General features: G+C 36.1%; 1 protein-coding gene and 1 long non-coding RNA gene across 2 annotated transcripts in view; both read left to right on the top strand.

Moving 5' to 3' along the window:
- Window positions 1-15,664, top strand: part of LOC306646601 (uncharacterized protein) — a 234,870-nt gene that overhangs the window by 105,955 nt on the left and 113,251 nt on the right. The window lies entirely within an intron of this gene.
- Window positions 1-15,664, top strand: part of LOC306646636 — a 71,824-nt gene that overhangs the window by 52,051 nt on the left and 4,109 nt on the right. The gene's annotated exons all lie outside the window — the stretch shown is intronic.

The raw sequence follows: 15,664 nt of genomic DNA on the forward strand, positions 1-15,664 counted from the left end.
AGGCTGTAAGCAACTTAGTGAGACCCTTTCTCCATATAAAAAATAGAAGGACTGGAGATGTGCCTGAGTAATTAAGAACACCATTGGGTTCAATCCCTAGTACAATAAAAAAAAAAAAAAGAGGAAAGAAAGTAAAGAAAGGACATCCCTCACAACCTAAAATTGTCCACAGTATTATGACAAGCAGCCATCATCCAAAAGGCGAGAAGTTCAAGGGAAGTCATGGAGAAGAAAGAGACAAAGAAGGTGTCTCTGTGAATTATTTGTCCAGGTGATGCAACTAGTAGAACCGCAGGGGTTAGAGAGATCCAAATGGGAGCAGTACCTTGGGGATCTCTTAACCACACACTTTTTTCTTTGAACAGCAGATACTAGGTGCTCAAAGCAGGTGGGATGTGAGTGGTTAAAATTTTGGCTTCTTGGACCTATTTTTTAGAAAAATCAGGTATGAATGAATTTGGATTTGGCATTCATGAGTTTTGACCTAATAGTTCTGTCTGTAGTGAAGACATAATCCAAGAACAAACACATGGAACCCATCCTTGCTAGTTTAAATAATAACTGATGAGGAGCAAAGGAGAAGTTTTGGACTGATGATAATTATGTATACTTTGGTCAAAGTTTAGAGTTCACAGATTAATAAATCTGCTAGACTTGGTGAATATGTACTTCAGATTTGAATATTTTTGCATTTCTTTGTGTAATTTTTATAAAAGAGAAAAATTCTAAAGAAATATTGAACTGTAGTTAGTGATAGACATACTGCAGTATTTAAAGGAATATGAAATGTGTTTTGTAGTTCATGGTTAAATGCCAAAAATGAAATGAATGAATCAGTTAAAGACTAGATACTTGGATTTATATGCACAAGCAGTATCATAAAATAGTAATGTTAGTATCTAGGTTGGGGTATGCCTAGATTTACACTAAAGACATAGGGCATGTGTTGTAGAAAAGGGTGCAAAGTGTTAACAATTCAGATACTGAAGATAGAACTGCAACAAATTACCTCAGAACATACAGTTTGAAAACTAAATATCTCACAAAGTTAATTATAAAATTAATTCAATTTTATATTCAAAATGTGTATGATGAAGCATTAAAAATTACTGTGTGTAGAATTGGCTGGGGGACCAGTAATGAACACAATGCTGTTGAACTAAAAATATTATAGTCTTACATTTCTTACCAATGTAAGCTATACTTGTATAAAACTTTGTTCTACAATTTTTTTTTTAGTTTTTTTTTATTGTAACAAATGGGATACATATACATGTTGTTTTCTCTATTTTAAATGGAGTCAAGGCATACCATTTGTGTAATCATAAATTACATAGGGTAATGTTGATTGATTCTTCTGTCATCATTTTTTCCCTTACCCCCACCCCCTCCAGCCCCTCTTTTCCCTCTATACACTCCTTCCCTTCCTCCATTCTTACCACCCTCCTTAAACCTAATTCTAAACTTAACCCTAACCCTAGCGCTAACCCCTCCCACCCCCAATTATATGCCCTCAACTGCTTATCAACAAGATCATTTGTCCTTTAGTTTTTTGAGATTGGCTTATCTCACTTAGCATGATATTCTCCAATTTCATCCATTTGCCTGCAAATGCCATAATTTATCATTCCTTATGTCGAAGTAATATTCCATTATACATATGCCACAGTTTCTTTATCCTTTCAATTGAAGGACATCTAGGTTGGTTCCACAATCTGGCTATGGTGAATTGAGCAGCAATGAACATTGATGTGGCTGTATCTCTGTAGTATGATGATTTTAAGTCTTTTGGGTATAGCCCAAGGAGTGGGATAGCTGGGTCAAATGTGGTTCCATTCCAAGCTTTCTGAGGAATCTCCATACTGCTTGCCAGAGTGGCTACACTAATTTGCAACCCCACCAGCTATGTATGAGTGTAACCTTATTCCCCACATCCTCACCAACACCTATTGTTGCTGTGTTCTTGATAATTGCCATTCTAATTGAGGTGAGATAAAATCTTAGGGTGGTTTGATTTGCATTTCTCTTATTACTAGAGATTTTGACCATTTTTTTCATATATCTGTTGATTGCTTGTACATCTTCTGTGAAGTGTCTGTTCATTTCCTTAGCCCATTTGTTTATTGGATTACTTGTATTTTGGTGTAGAGTTCTTTGAGTTCTTTATATATTCTGGAAATTAGCGCTCTATCTGAAGTATGAGTGGCAAAGATATTCTCCCACTCTGTAGGCTCTCTCTTCACATTACTGATAGATTCATTTGCTGAGAGAAAGCTATGTAGTTTAAATCTATTCCAGTTATTGATTCTTGCTTTTACTTTTTGGGCTATGGAGTCCTCTTAAGGAAGTCTGATCCTAAGCCAACAAGTTGGAGAATTGGACCTACTTTTTCTTCTATAAGATGCATGTTCTCTGGTCTGATTCTGAGGTCCTTCATCCACTTTGAGTTGAGTTTTGTGCAGAGTGAGAAATAGGGTTTAATTTCATTCTGTTGCATGTGGATTTCCAGTTTTCCCAGCACCATTTGTTGAAGAGGCTATCTTTTCTCCATTGCATATTTTTGACACCTTTGTCTAGTATGAGAAAATTGTATTTATTTGGGTTTGAGTCCGTGTCCTCTATTCTGTACCATTGATCTACCTGTCTATTTTGGTGGTAATACCATGCCGCTTTTGTTACTATTGCTTTGTAGTATAGTTGAAGTTCTGGTATTGCGATACCCCTGTTTCATTCTTCCTGCTAAGGATTGCTTTGGCTATTCTAGGTTTCTTATTCTTCCAGATGAATTTCATCATTGCTTGCTCTATTTCTGTGAGGTACATTATTGGGATTTTAATTGGAATTGCATTGAATCTGTATAACACTTTTGGTAGTATGGCCATTTTGACAATATTAATTCTGCTTATCCAAGAACATGGGAGATATTTCCATCTTCTAAGGTCTTCCTTAATTTCTTTCTTCAGTGTTTTGTAGTTTTCATTGTAGAGATCTTTCACCTCTTTGGTTAGATTGATGCCCAAGTATTTTATTTTTCTTAAGGCTATTGCAAATGGAGTTGTTTTCCTCATTTCCCTTTCAGCTGTTTCGTTGCTTGTGTATAAAAATGCTGTAGATTTATGTGTGTTGATTTTATAGCCTGCTCTTTTGCTGAATTCATTGATGAAGTCTAGAAGTTTTCTGGAGGAGGTTTCTGGATCCTCTAAATATAGAATCATGTCATCCGCAAATAGTGACAGCTTAAGTTCCTCTTTTCCTATTCGTATCCCTTTAATTTCTTTAGTCTACCTAATTGCTCTGGCTAGAGTTCCGAGGACAATGTTGAATAGAAGTGGTGAAAGAGGACATCCCTGTCTTGTTCCCATTTTTAAAGGGAATGGATTCAGTTTTTCTCCATTAAGAATGATGTTGACCATGGGCTTAGCATAAATAGCCTTTACAATGTTTAGGTATGTTCCTACTAACCCTATTTTTTTCTAGTGTTTTGAGCATAAAGGGGTGTTGTGTTTTGTCAAATGCTTTTTCTGGGTCAATTGAAATAACCATATGATTCTTATCCTTAAATCTATTGACATGATGGATTACGTTTATTGATTTACAAATGTTGAACCATCCTTGTTTTCCAGGAATGAATCCCACTTGATCGTGGTGCACAATTTTCTTAATGTTTTTGGATACGGTTTGCCAATATTTTGTTAAGGATCTTTGCATCTACATTCATCAAAGATATTGGTCTAAAATTTTCTTTACTTGATGTGTCTTTTCCTGGTTTGGGTATGAGGGTGATATTAGCTTCATAGAATGAGTTTGGTAGGGTACCCTCCTTTTCTATTTCCTGGAATACTTTGAGAAGTATTGGAATGAGTTCTTCTTTGAAGGTCTTGTAGAACTCGGCTGGGAATCCGTCTGGTCCTCGGCTTTTCTTGGATGGTAGATTTTTAATGGCTTCTTCTATTTTATTGCTTGATATTGATCGGTTTAAATCATGTATGTCCTCCTGGTTCAGTTTGGGCAGAGCATATGTCTCTAGAAATTTGTCAATGTCTTTGGTACTTTCTATTTTGTTGGAATACAGATTTTCAAAGTAGCTTCTCATTACATTCTGTATCTCAGTGGTGTTTGTCGTGATATTTCCTTTTGCATCAAGTATTTTAGTAATTTAAGTCTTCTCTTTCCTTCTCTTTGTTAGTGTGGCTAAGGGTTTATCTATTTTGTTTACTTTCTCTTAGAACCAACATTTTGTTATGTCAATTTTTTGAATAGTTTCTTTTGTTTCAATTTCATTGATTTCAGCTCTGATTTTAATTATTTCCTGTCTTCTACTACTTTTGCTGTTATTATTCTGGATTTTTTATTCTTCCAGATGAATTTCATAATTGCTTGCTCTATTTCTGTAAGGTACATCATTGAGATTTTAATTGGAATTGCATTGAATCTGTATAGCACCTTCAGTAGTATGGCCATTTTGACAATATTAATTCTGCTTATCCAAGAACATGGGAGATCTTTCCATCTTCCAAGGTGTTCTTTAATTTCTTTCTTTAGTGTTCTGTAGTTCTCATTGTAGAGGTCTTTCACCTCTTTTGTGAGATTGATTCCCAAGTATTTTATTTTTCTCGATGCTATTGTGAATGGGGTGGTTTTCCTATTTTCTCTTCCTGAAGCTTCATCATTTATGTATAAAAATGCATTGGATTTATGAGCATTGATCTTGTAACCTACTACTTTACTGAATTCACTTATGAGTTCTAAAAGTTTTCTGGTGGAATTTCCAAGTTCCTCTAAATATATAATCATGTCATCAGCAAACAGGGATTGTTTGATTTCTTCTAATCCAATTAATATCCCTTTAATTTCTTTGGTTTGTCTATTTGCTCTGGCTAGAGTTTCAAGGATGATGTTGAATAGAAGTGGTGAAAGAGGGCATCCCTGCCTTGTTCCACTTTTTAGGGGGAATTCTTTCAGTTTTTTACCATTTAGAATGGTATGGGCCATGGTCTTAGCATAGATGGCCTTTACAATGTTAAGGAATGTTACCACTACCACAATTTTTCTAGTGTGTTGAGCATGAAGGGATACTGTATTTTATGGAATGCTTTTTCTGCATCTATTGAAATAATCATGTGATTCTTAACTTTAAGTCTGTTGATATGGTGAATGACATTTATTGATTTCCAGATTTTGAACCAACCTTGCATCCCTGGGATAAAAACACTTGATCATGGTGCACTATCTTTTAAATATATTTTTGTATGCAGTTTGCTAAAATTTTGTTGAGAATATTTTCATCGAAGTTCATTAAGGATATTGGTCTGAAATTTTCTTTCCTTGATGTGTATCTGTCTGGTTTAGGTATGAGGGTGGTATTGGCTTCATAGAATGAGTTTGGAAGGGTTCCCTCCTCTTCTATTTCATGGAATACTCTGAGGAGTATTGGAATGAGCTCTTCTTTAAAGGTTTTGTAGATCTCAGCTGAGAACCCATCTGGTCCCGGACTTTTCCGTGTTGGTAGGCTTTTGATGACCTCTTCTATTTCATTGCTTGAAATTGATTTAGTTAAGTTGTGTATATCCGCCTCGTTCAGCTTCGGTATTTCATAGGTCTCTAGAAACTTGTTGATGTCTTTGAGGTTTTCTGTTTTGTTGGAGTATAGATTTTCAAAATAGCTTCTAATTATGTTTTGTATTTCACTCGTGTCTGTTGTGATATTTCCTTGTTCATTCCAAATTTTAGTAATTTGAGTTTTCTCCCTCTTTCTCTTTGTTGGTGTGGCTAAGGGTTTATCAATTTTGTTTATTTTTTCAAAGAACCAACTATTTATTTTGTTAATTTTTCCGATTGTTTCTTTTGTTTCAATTTCGTTGTTTTTGGCTCTGATTTTAACAATTTCCTGTCTTCTACTACTTTTGGTGTTGGTCTGGTCTTCTTTTTCTAGAGCTTTGAGCTGTAGTGTTAAGTCATTTATTTGTTGATTTCTATTTCTTTTGTTGAATGCACCCCATGAAATAAAGCTTCCTCTAAGTACTGCTTTCATAGGGTCCCAGAGATTTTGATATGATGTGCCTTTGTTCATGTTTACTTCTAAGAATTTTTTTTATTTCCCTCCTGATGTCTTCTGTTATCCATTCATCTTATAGTAGTGTATATTTAATCTCCAGGTATTGGAGAAGTTTCTGCTTTTTATTCTGTCATTTATTTCTAATTTCAGTCCATTATGATGTGATAGAGTACAAGGTAGTATCTCTATCTTCTTGTATTTGCTAACAGTATCTTTGTGGCATAAAATATGGTCTATTTTAGAGAAGGATCCATGTGTTGCTGAGAAGAAAGTGTATTCATTCTTTGTTGGATGGTATATTCAATATATGTCTTTTAATTCTAAATTGTTGATTTTGTTATTGAGATCTATGGTTTCTTTATTCAATTTTTGTTTGGAGGATCTATCCAATGATGATAAAGGTGTGTTAAAATCGCCTAGTATTATTGAGTTGTTGTCTATTTGATTTCTGGAATTAAGGATTTGTTTGACATATGTGGATGAGACAATGTTCGGGGCATAGTTATTTATGATTGTTATGTCTTGCTGATTTATGCTTCCCTTAAGCAGTATGTAATTTCCTTCTTTATCCCTTCTGACTAGTTTTGGCTTGAAGTCCACATTATCTGGAATGAGGATGGATACTCCAGCTTTTTTGCTGTGTCCATGTGCATGGTATGTTTTTTTTCCCATCCTTTCACCTTTAGTCTATGGGTATCTCTTTCTATGAGGTGAGTTTCTTGCAGGCAGCATATTGTTGGATCTTTCTTTTAAATCCAATCTGCCAGTCTATGTCTTTTTTTTGTTTTTGTTTTTGTTTTTTTGTTTTGTTTTTAAAATAGCATTTATTTTTTAAATGTTAATGTGTGCATTACAGGAAAAACAAAAACACAAGCAAAGAACAAAGTCATCCAGTCACAAGCAGCTTAGTTGGACGTGTCCCTCCAGGTCGTGCATATACATACACAATATCCCATTTTGTGATTTAGATTGTAGTGTGTATCATGCTTTTCCACACATCATGAATATTAACCAATTCAAAATCCCAAAGCTACATGAGTATTTTTGATAACCAAGAATACACTATACCAACTCAATCTGTTATCCTTTCTTGGGGACAAAAATTTCACTTAAGACAGAAATGGCAACAGGCCTCTAGGATAGACATATTTGCAGAGTTACAACTAAAATAATGCATTCCCTTAATGCATTTAAAATGAGACAAAGCAACAGGATACACCAAGCTTGTTTCGTTACCAGATTTCTACTAAAGTATTAGCAAGAATGCATGTTCCCAGTGAATTAAAGTATTCCTATAGTACAGCCAGAAGTTGCACACACCAGTGGCTCACATGGAAATGTCAATCCTTGAGCACTTGCTCCTGTCTTTCCCTGTGTGGGCCCCTGTGCCCCTTTGCTGCCAGCCTAATGAGGAAGTCCTGATACCCATAGCCCAGAGACAAAGCAATTCCATGTCCCAGATGCATCTTTTCTATCAATTATAAGTTATTTACAAATTGGCTAATTGACTAGCTCTACTTTTTATGATTCACTGTTACCCTCAGGACATCTAGAAAGCTTAGATGTTGTGAAATAAAGTATGAACTTTGTGCACAATAAACACAAGGACTTTACCAAAATGCATATAGATCTATGGTTATAATCTAAACCTGCCTTCCAGATATGGAGCTACTAGCAAAGAGCACGTCCCCTCACCCTTCCTCTTCTCCCTCAGCACCATTTCAGTGACTAAATTCAGGACTACCCCTAGCTCCAAGAGGTGGATTAACAAGGGTCATTCCCAGAAGACAGTTCTTCCTAAAAACTAACAAGGATATTTATATAGGGATTATTTTGCTACTTCTAACAAACTTTGGGCATTAGGACTTATCCTTTAATACCCAGCAATACTAACTAAAATGCACACATAACAATGGCTAGACAATTGGAACTAATCTAAGGGCACAGAGTGCTTCTCTATGCATACTTTCTCATTCCCCCCCCCACCACCCAGTGAATCTTCCACGTATTCTCCAAGACATCAAATTCAACAATTTCATTCTCCTACATGGCAACCATTCCTATATAGTAAAAAAAAAAATACTTAAAAGGCATTACTTTAGTCCTCAACTTTCACCATATGTTGTGCACCTTTAAACATCTAGAAACATTAGATGTTTCCAACAAGGACCTAAGTTTTAAACTATACATACAGTAGCACTGAATAAACTGCAACTTACTGAACAAGGGCTACACTCTGAAGCAAAACGCCTCTTTTTAAAGGCTAGAATTTGAAAGTGTCTTCCAAACAAGAACATTTTGGCCTAGAACCCTTCCCCTTCTAGTCTCTTATCAACACAGGGGTCAGGTATATGCATCTGTAATGCTGAGAGATGACTAACAATTTCACTTCCTAAGTGGTTTTAAGAACAGTCTTTCCTATGAGTTTAACATGAAGCGTACTCAATGTGTTAGTTTACTAACTCTACTTGTCATACACTGGCAACCTCTTTAACATCTAGATAGACTAGATGTAAATTAGGACTTGTGTCCTTTATATACACTATTTACATAGTAAAACAAAACTCAGATATAAGAGACAATGGTCAATCTTGCTTCACAGAAAATACGTTGGTATAAAGCCCTGTGCATTTTGTTTTCCTTCTTCCTCCCTGAACAGTACAAATACAACGTGTACTGCTCAGAGAACTGTTTTGATCATTCCATTTCTAAAAGACAGTTTATTTCATTATGGATTTTAACAAAAAGATACCTACAAAATGTTTTATTCACTACCTCTACTTTTAACATACTTTGTGCACTTCTAAATATCTAGAAAGACTAGATGTTTCAAATAAGGACTTAAGTTTGTCCACTATGTACATAGTAGTGTTAAATAAACTACACACATGTAACAATGGTTATATCTGAAAGTGTCTTCTAAGTAGGATCACTCTGGCCTATTATCCTTCATTTCTTCCACTTCTTTCTCCTATGTCACATGTGCCACATGAGTGTCACATGATATGTTACAATTTCACTTCCAAAAGTCCTTTTCAGAAGACTGCCTTTCTATGAATTTTAACACAAAGTGTACAAAATGTGTTAGTTTACTAACTCTACTTTTGTCATACATTGGCAACCTCTTTAATATCTAGAGACTAGATATTATAAAATTAGGACTCCTTTGTCCAGTATATATACAATATATACAGCACGGCAAAGTTAAATGAAATGCACATCACAGGGCAATGGGTAAGCTGAAGTTTTCCAGCATGCTCTTACCAAAACACCCTTGCAACTTCTTCCCTCCCACCTCCCTCAACCCAGTGAACAAGTACAGACAGTATTCTGTTCAGAGGTGGCTTAACAATCCCAAACAGTATTTCCCATCACTTTTTAAAAGCTATTTACAAAGTTTTAATTCTATCACTTCTACTTTTAAATATATCAAGCACTTCTAAATAAATAGAAGGACTAGATATTCCACATAATAACCTGTCCACTAGGCACACAGCACTGGTAAATAAAATTGCACACGTAGCAATGGTTAGAATCTGAGGTATTCTCTAATATGACCATTTTGTCCTTGAACCTTTCTATCCTCACATCCCTCTATCGTTCAGTCCAGTGGACAATTACAGGCATATTGTAACACTTAGAGATGGCTGAAACAAATTCATATTCAAAAGTCATTTACAGAGGACAAGCTTCCCTATGAATTTCAACACAAAGTGTACAAAATGTGCTAATTTTACTAACTACTTGGTCATACACTGGCAACCTCTTTAACATCTAGAGACTAGATGTTGCAAAACTGGGACTCATTTGCCCATTATATACACTATATACACAGCAAAACAAAATGCACGAAACAAAACTGATGTCTGAAAATGTCCCAAGTATGAACACACTAACATATTACCTTTTGCAATTGCTTCCCTCCCACCTCCTCCACATCACCGAACAGGTGTAGACAGTACTATACTGCTCACAGAGATGGTTTAACAGTTCCCTTCCCCAAAAGACTATTCATATGAATTTTAGCAAAAAGATATTTACAAAGTGATATTTTACTATCTCTACATTTAACATACATCGGGCACTTCTAAACATCTAGCCAGGCTAGATGTTTCAAGTAAGGACTTAGTTTGTCCACTATGTACAGGACAGTCTTGAATAAACTGCACACATGTAACAATAGTTCTAATTTTAAAATGTCTTCAAAATATGAGCATTCTGGCCTGTCACTGACCCAGTGGGCTATAATGCTCAAAATTTTCAGAAGACAATCCTTCCTAGGAATTTTAACACAAAACATACAAAATTTGTTTACTAATTCTACTTTTGTCATACACTGGCAACCTCTTTAACATCTAGACAGACTAGATGCAGATTAGGATTCATTTGTCCTTTATATACACTATATACACAGCAAAGTAAAACAAAATCCATAGACATAAGGTACAAGTCTTAGCTCACCATAGGCACACCCAAGGACCAGCACACAACTCTGTATGACTCAAAAGGGGGTTTGGCTACTGCCCCCCAAAAAAAAAATTTCATAAGAATTTTAACAAAAAGAAATGTACAAAACGTGTTGTATGTTACCACTTCTACTTTTACCATATATCAGGCACTTTAGAACATCTAGAAAGCCTAGGATTTCCAAAAAGTACTCTCATTTTCAGCTATCTACACAGTAATGAGGAATAAGATGCACACACAAAACAATGGTTACAAGAGGAAAATGTCTTTTACATAAACCAGTCTGCACAGGACCTCCTCCGCCTCACGGTCAGTCTTCTCCAGGTCCTCTAACCCCCTTAACAAGCGTGGACACGCGCAGCTCCAGAGATGGGCTAAGGAATCCATTCCAAAGCCACTTGCAGGAGACATTTCCGATTTTTAAAAACAAAAGGCCATTTGCAAGACGTTATTTTCTAACCATCAGACCTCGGCCAACCTCTTCACATGGAGATGTCCAGACCGCAGCAACCGTTGTAACAGGATGGGGCAAGTTGAGAGCAGCTTTTTCATATTATATACACAGGCCTTCTACGCAGGCCAGGACATCTCCCCAGGGTGGCGGCCACGCACGTGACCACTCGCTTCTCTGAGGGAGAACACACACCAACCGCTGAGGCGCTCACCGTTCCACCCGTCGTCGGTCTTCGGGGGCTTCGCTCACCTTCCGGGGTGGTTAAGGCCTTTGTTCGCCTGTCCCAACCAGGCGCGGTCTCAAGGAGCCGCCCCGCAGTCGCGGAGGGCCCTGGTCTGCGCGGCTCCTCTGTCCAACACGTGGCCGAGCTTTCGGTGTGTCTACTCTTCTCCAAGGGCCCTCGAAGCCCGGGCTGCCGCCATTCTTCTCGCACCCACCACGCCGCCACCACCCAAAGGCACCACGAGCTCTGCGGCGGCTTCGCTGGGACGAACAGGACTGGGCCCCGAGACCTGGCAGCCCGCGGGGTCTGGGGTCCGGGGGATCCGACAGGTCGCCGCCGCCATCGGGTCATCCAGCCAGGGGAAGAGGCTCGCAGGTCCTTCACAGGCAGGCCAGCCAGTGGGGCAGTCGCAGCGGGAGCTCCGAAGTCTGCAGGGAAGACGCCGCGGCCTGTCCCCGGGCCCCCCAGCTCACCCGCCGGCCTGAGACCGGAGGGCCCCAGAGGGCCCGGAGAGCAGGCCGCACTCCATTTCTCCAGTCTATGTCTTTTGATTGATGATTTCAGGCCATTATCATTCAGGGTTATTATTGTGATATGATTTGTATTCCCAGTTATTTGACTCATTTTTGTTTTTTGACATAATTTGGTTTCTCCTTTATTTGGCTAATCCTTTAGGCTAGTTCCCCCATTGCTGATTTGCATCATTGTTTTTCATCTCTTCCTCAAGGAATATTTTGCTGAGAATGTTCTGTAATGCCGGCTTTCTTTTTGTAAATTCCTTTAGCTTTTTTGGTAATCAAGTCTGTTTTCACAAAGAAAAACTACAGGTGAATAAAAATGGTGTAAAACTATTACAAGACAAAAAAAAAGCCATTATTCTACAAAGCAATTTTATCTTACATTGAAAGTCAGTGAACCCCATGGGAGGAACAAATGGAGCATTGAAATTTTGTTAGCCTGTATCTATAGTTCGTCCAAAATTCTTTTTCATTTTATAAATTCCACTTAGAATTTGTAGCATTAAGTGTTCAATGAAGTGGAGGAGCTTTAGGGTTCTTTCTACCTAAGCTATCTTTGATTTCCCTTTATCTTTTAGCATTTACTCAGATGGCTCTGAATGACATGAAGTATCAGAATTTCCTGAGTATTTGTCCATCTCAGGGCCTTCTAAGCTTTTGAGTCTCAAATCCTTCATGAGAACTAAAACTTTCCATAAAACCAAAGCCATGGAAATTTCCATATTAGAGATTGTCAAAAAGCAGTTTTACTGATAATCTTAAAAAATAGGTTACTTTTGAGTTTCTCAGAGATAAAAGATGATTGTGTCAGCTCTATTCTTCTGCTTTTTTCTTTTCCAATTTAGTTTAGACTGTTTTAGGCCATAGTTTTTTTACGTTTTTTTGCCGGAGTATAGGTGGTAAAGGTCAATGAAATCATAAGAAGTGAAATTTAAAACAACCTACTCTTCTAAAGTTACAATGGTTATGATAGAGCTGAATATGTGTGATAAATTTCTCTTTAAGTTGAATATTTTTAGAACATCTGCCATAAGACATATTTGTAAATATTTTAATAAATGATGGTAATTCCAATAACTTAAGTCTTTGAAAGTAAGCAAGTTGCAAATAATTTATGAATATTTATAACCACAGTAAATTTCAATTGGGTGTTTGATCCAAATACTCAGCATATAGAAAAATGAAAATAACTAGGTTAAAAAATTAAAAAACAAAGCTGCCATAAACACAGGTATGAGGTTAAAATTGTTCCCCAGATATTGTGAAGGACTTTCTGGATCTAGATATCCAACCATATTAGCACTTACTCCGCTAGGCACTGAAGATAAATACCATGAAATATTCTGCGACCATTATTATTAGAAAATGTCTTGTCATAACAAACACAGAAGTTTCTGTAAAATTTAAGAAATAAAATATCAAGTCCTGTTTGTTTTTATCTTTCTAGATGAAATAACTTGAATGGAAAAAAAACAAAATAAACTAACAGATTATGTGGACTGCTGTGGATGAATGGAAGAAGACAAATCAATTGTGTAAACATCCTTTGTCTTGGACTGGCTCAAAGTGAACTACCTGGTCACTTTAAGGTAAGAACTGCTACTTTCCCTGTATTTTCCTGACTCCACAGCTGAAATAAGGTCTGGGAAAGAGGAAAGTTTTATTCAATTTTGTTTCTATAATGTTTGAAACATTGTTTCTGAGTTTTTATTTAATACCTTTGAAACACATCCAACCAAAATACTCATGCACCTTATATTTCTCCGATAGACCTCTGAATTAAAATCCATATGAAAGTCATGTGTCAATATAAGGAACTCTTGAAGTCACTTGGTTTGACAGTGATTTTAAAAGGGTGAAAATACCAAAACAACTTGAAGAAAGGAAATTTAGAAATAAGAGTATAAAATAGAGTAGTCGGATCTCTAGGAAACTGCTTCCTCTAAATGCCCTTTTTCTAATGGATTGTTGCTTGTTTTACACATTGAGTTTTTAGGCCTCATCATCTTTTCAACTTTTACAAACAGACCTTTATTGAGGCAAATTTTATAAAGTATTATAATTATATTGAATAGTTTATACTGTATATATTTTGAGCAAAATAGTTTTAGTCCACCAGTAAAATGAGTATTACAAAATACTCAGTTTTCTGAAATTGGTGTCTCCAATTTGATTTGGTACCTATATAATGTGTCAGTGAAATCAAATTTACATTTTGGTTGAAAACTAGTTCCCAAGTCATATTACTACCCTGAGATTGTGGCAAATGTATAAACACAAATATTCATATTTGTAATATGAATGTGTTCAGTTAGGACTTTTCACTCATGGTGAGCATACCAAATGCACACCTGTCTGCCCCAACTCCAGTGTTCATTTTACACTCAAAGAGTTATTGTTCATACACATGCACTTGAGGATTTTTATTATTATTTTATTCCCATCACCACCAACCTGCCTGGGCAAGTCCTGAAATCAGATAACTATAATAACCCAAAACTGTTATCTTCTAACAAAGATCAGGCTTGGCCACTAAGTTCTGTAATGCACTACTGACCTATCACATGCTAGTTTATGTTTTTTTATTTTACCTAATAATTCAACTGTTATTAAATGGAGGGCCATGAATTTAAGCCTGGAACTGTGTGAACCTAAAGATCATATGTAGCATGCTAGCATACCATTCTCTACAGCACAACTAGTTTATGACTTCATATACAACTACCCTTACTGTACTATAAAGATTGTCTTTCAGGTAGGGACAGTGGAAATGGTATAGTTGATTTCTGATTGCTGTTTCTGTCAAGGGGTTCTGAAATAGCCCAGTGGACCCTAGTTATTAAGCATACCTCAAAGATACTGTGGATTTGATTCCAGTCCAGTGCCAATAATGTGAATAGCACATTTAAAGTAAGTCATACATATTTTTTTTGGTTTTCTTTTGCATATAAAAGATGTTTATACTATATTTTACTGTACTAAGTGTGCAATGATGCTATCTTACAAAGGTATGTATCTTGATTTAAAAATTCTTTATTGCTAAAAGTTGTAGCAATCATCTGAGCTGTTTTAAAAATGAAGCTAATAGATATGCTTCAAGCAGGTTTTACAAACCTCCAAATAGGAAATAGATGTAATATCTGAAAAGCACAATAAAGTAGATGGTAGTAAAATAAGATATATTTGTACTGAAGAAGGCCTATCTATGTCCAGAGAAGTCCATTCAGAATTAACCCAGTTTTACTTAGAAAATAAACACCATTCTAATTCAGAAACTTGAGAGTAGAAAACAATCTAATGAAAGTTAAATGACAAAGAATAAGCACATGCACTTACTTTGTTTATTTCAGGATCTCAAACTTCATGGGGAATTGTTTCCAGATAGTTGCATAATGGAATATCATTCAAAAATAATGCTTTAAGAGTGATTGAAAAAGAACAGAAAAGTTAGAGGCTGTTGTTACAAGAGAACTAGACTTCAATATTGACATTGATTCTCTAAATGAGAATCAGGGCAAATATCCTCAGATTTCCTTGGCAAATGTTTTAGAAAGGAATATTCACCAATTACTCAAAAAAGAACTTAGAGTTCCAGACAGAAGGTGAATTGTTATCAGAGGATTTAGAGGCTATGTTGAAAAAAATGTGTTTGTATCATTATTCTTTTCCATCATAATTTTTCCAATCATATTACTCTCCATTATATTTTTCCATATCATATTTTCTTTTCAAAAGCAAATTTCTAAGATATTATCATTTCATGTTCTATTAATATTCTTACAATTAAAACAAAACCAATTTCAAATGAGGAATGAATAAAAATGGCATGCTCCCTTGGATCCATCCAAAGGAATTTAGCATAAGTTAAAATTGACTCTGCAGTTTTTTCCTAGGGGTCATTGTTTTACTAGGGTCTCCAGAATATAATTATTCCAGGTTTACAGCTC

The sequence above is a fragment of the Sciurus vulgaris genome (assembly GCF_902686455.1).
Source record: "Sciurus vulgaris genome assembly, chromosome: 16".
Lineage (NCBI taxonomy): Eukaryota > Metazoa > Chordata > Mammalia > Rodentia > Sciuridae > Sciurus > Sciurus vulgaris.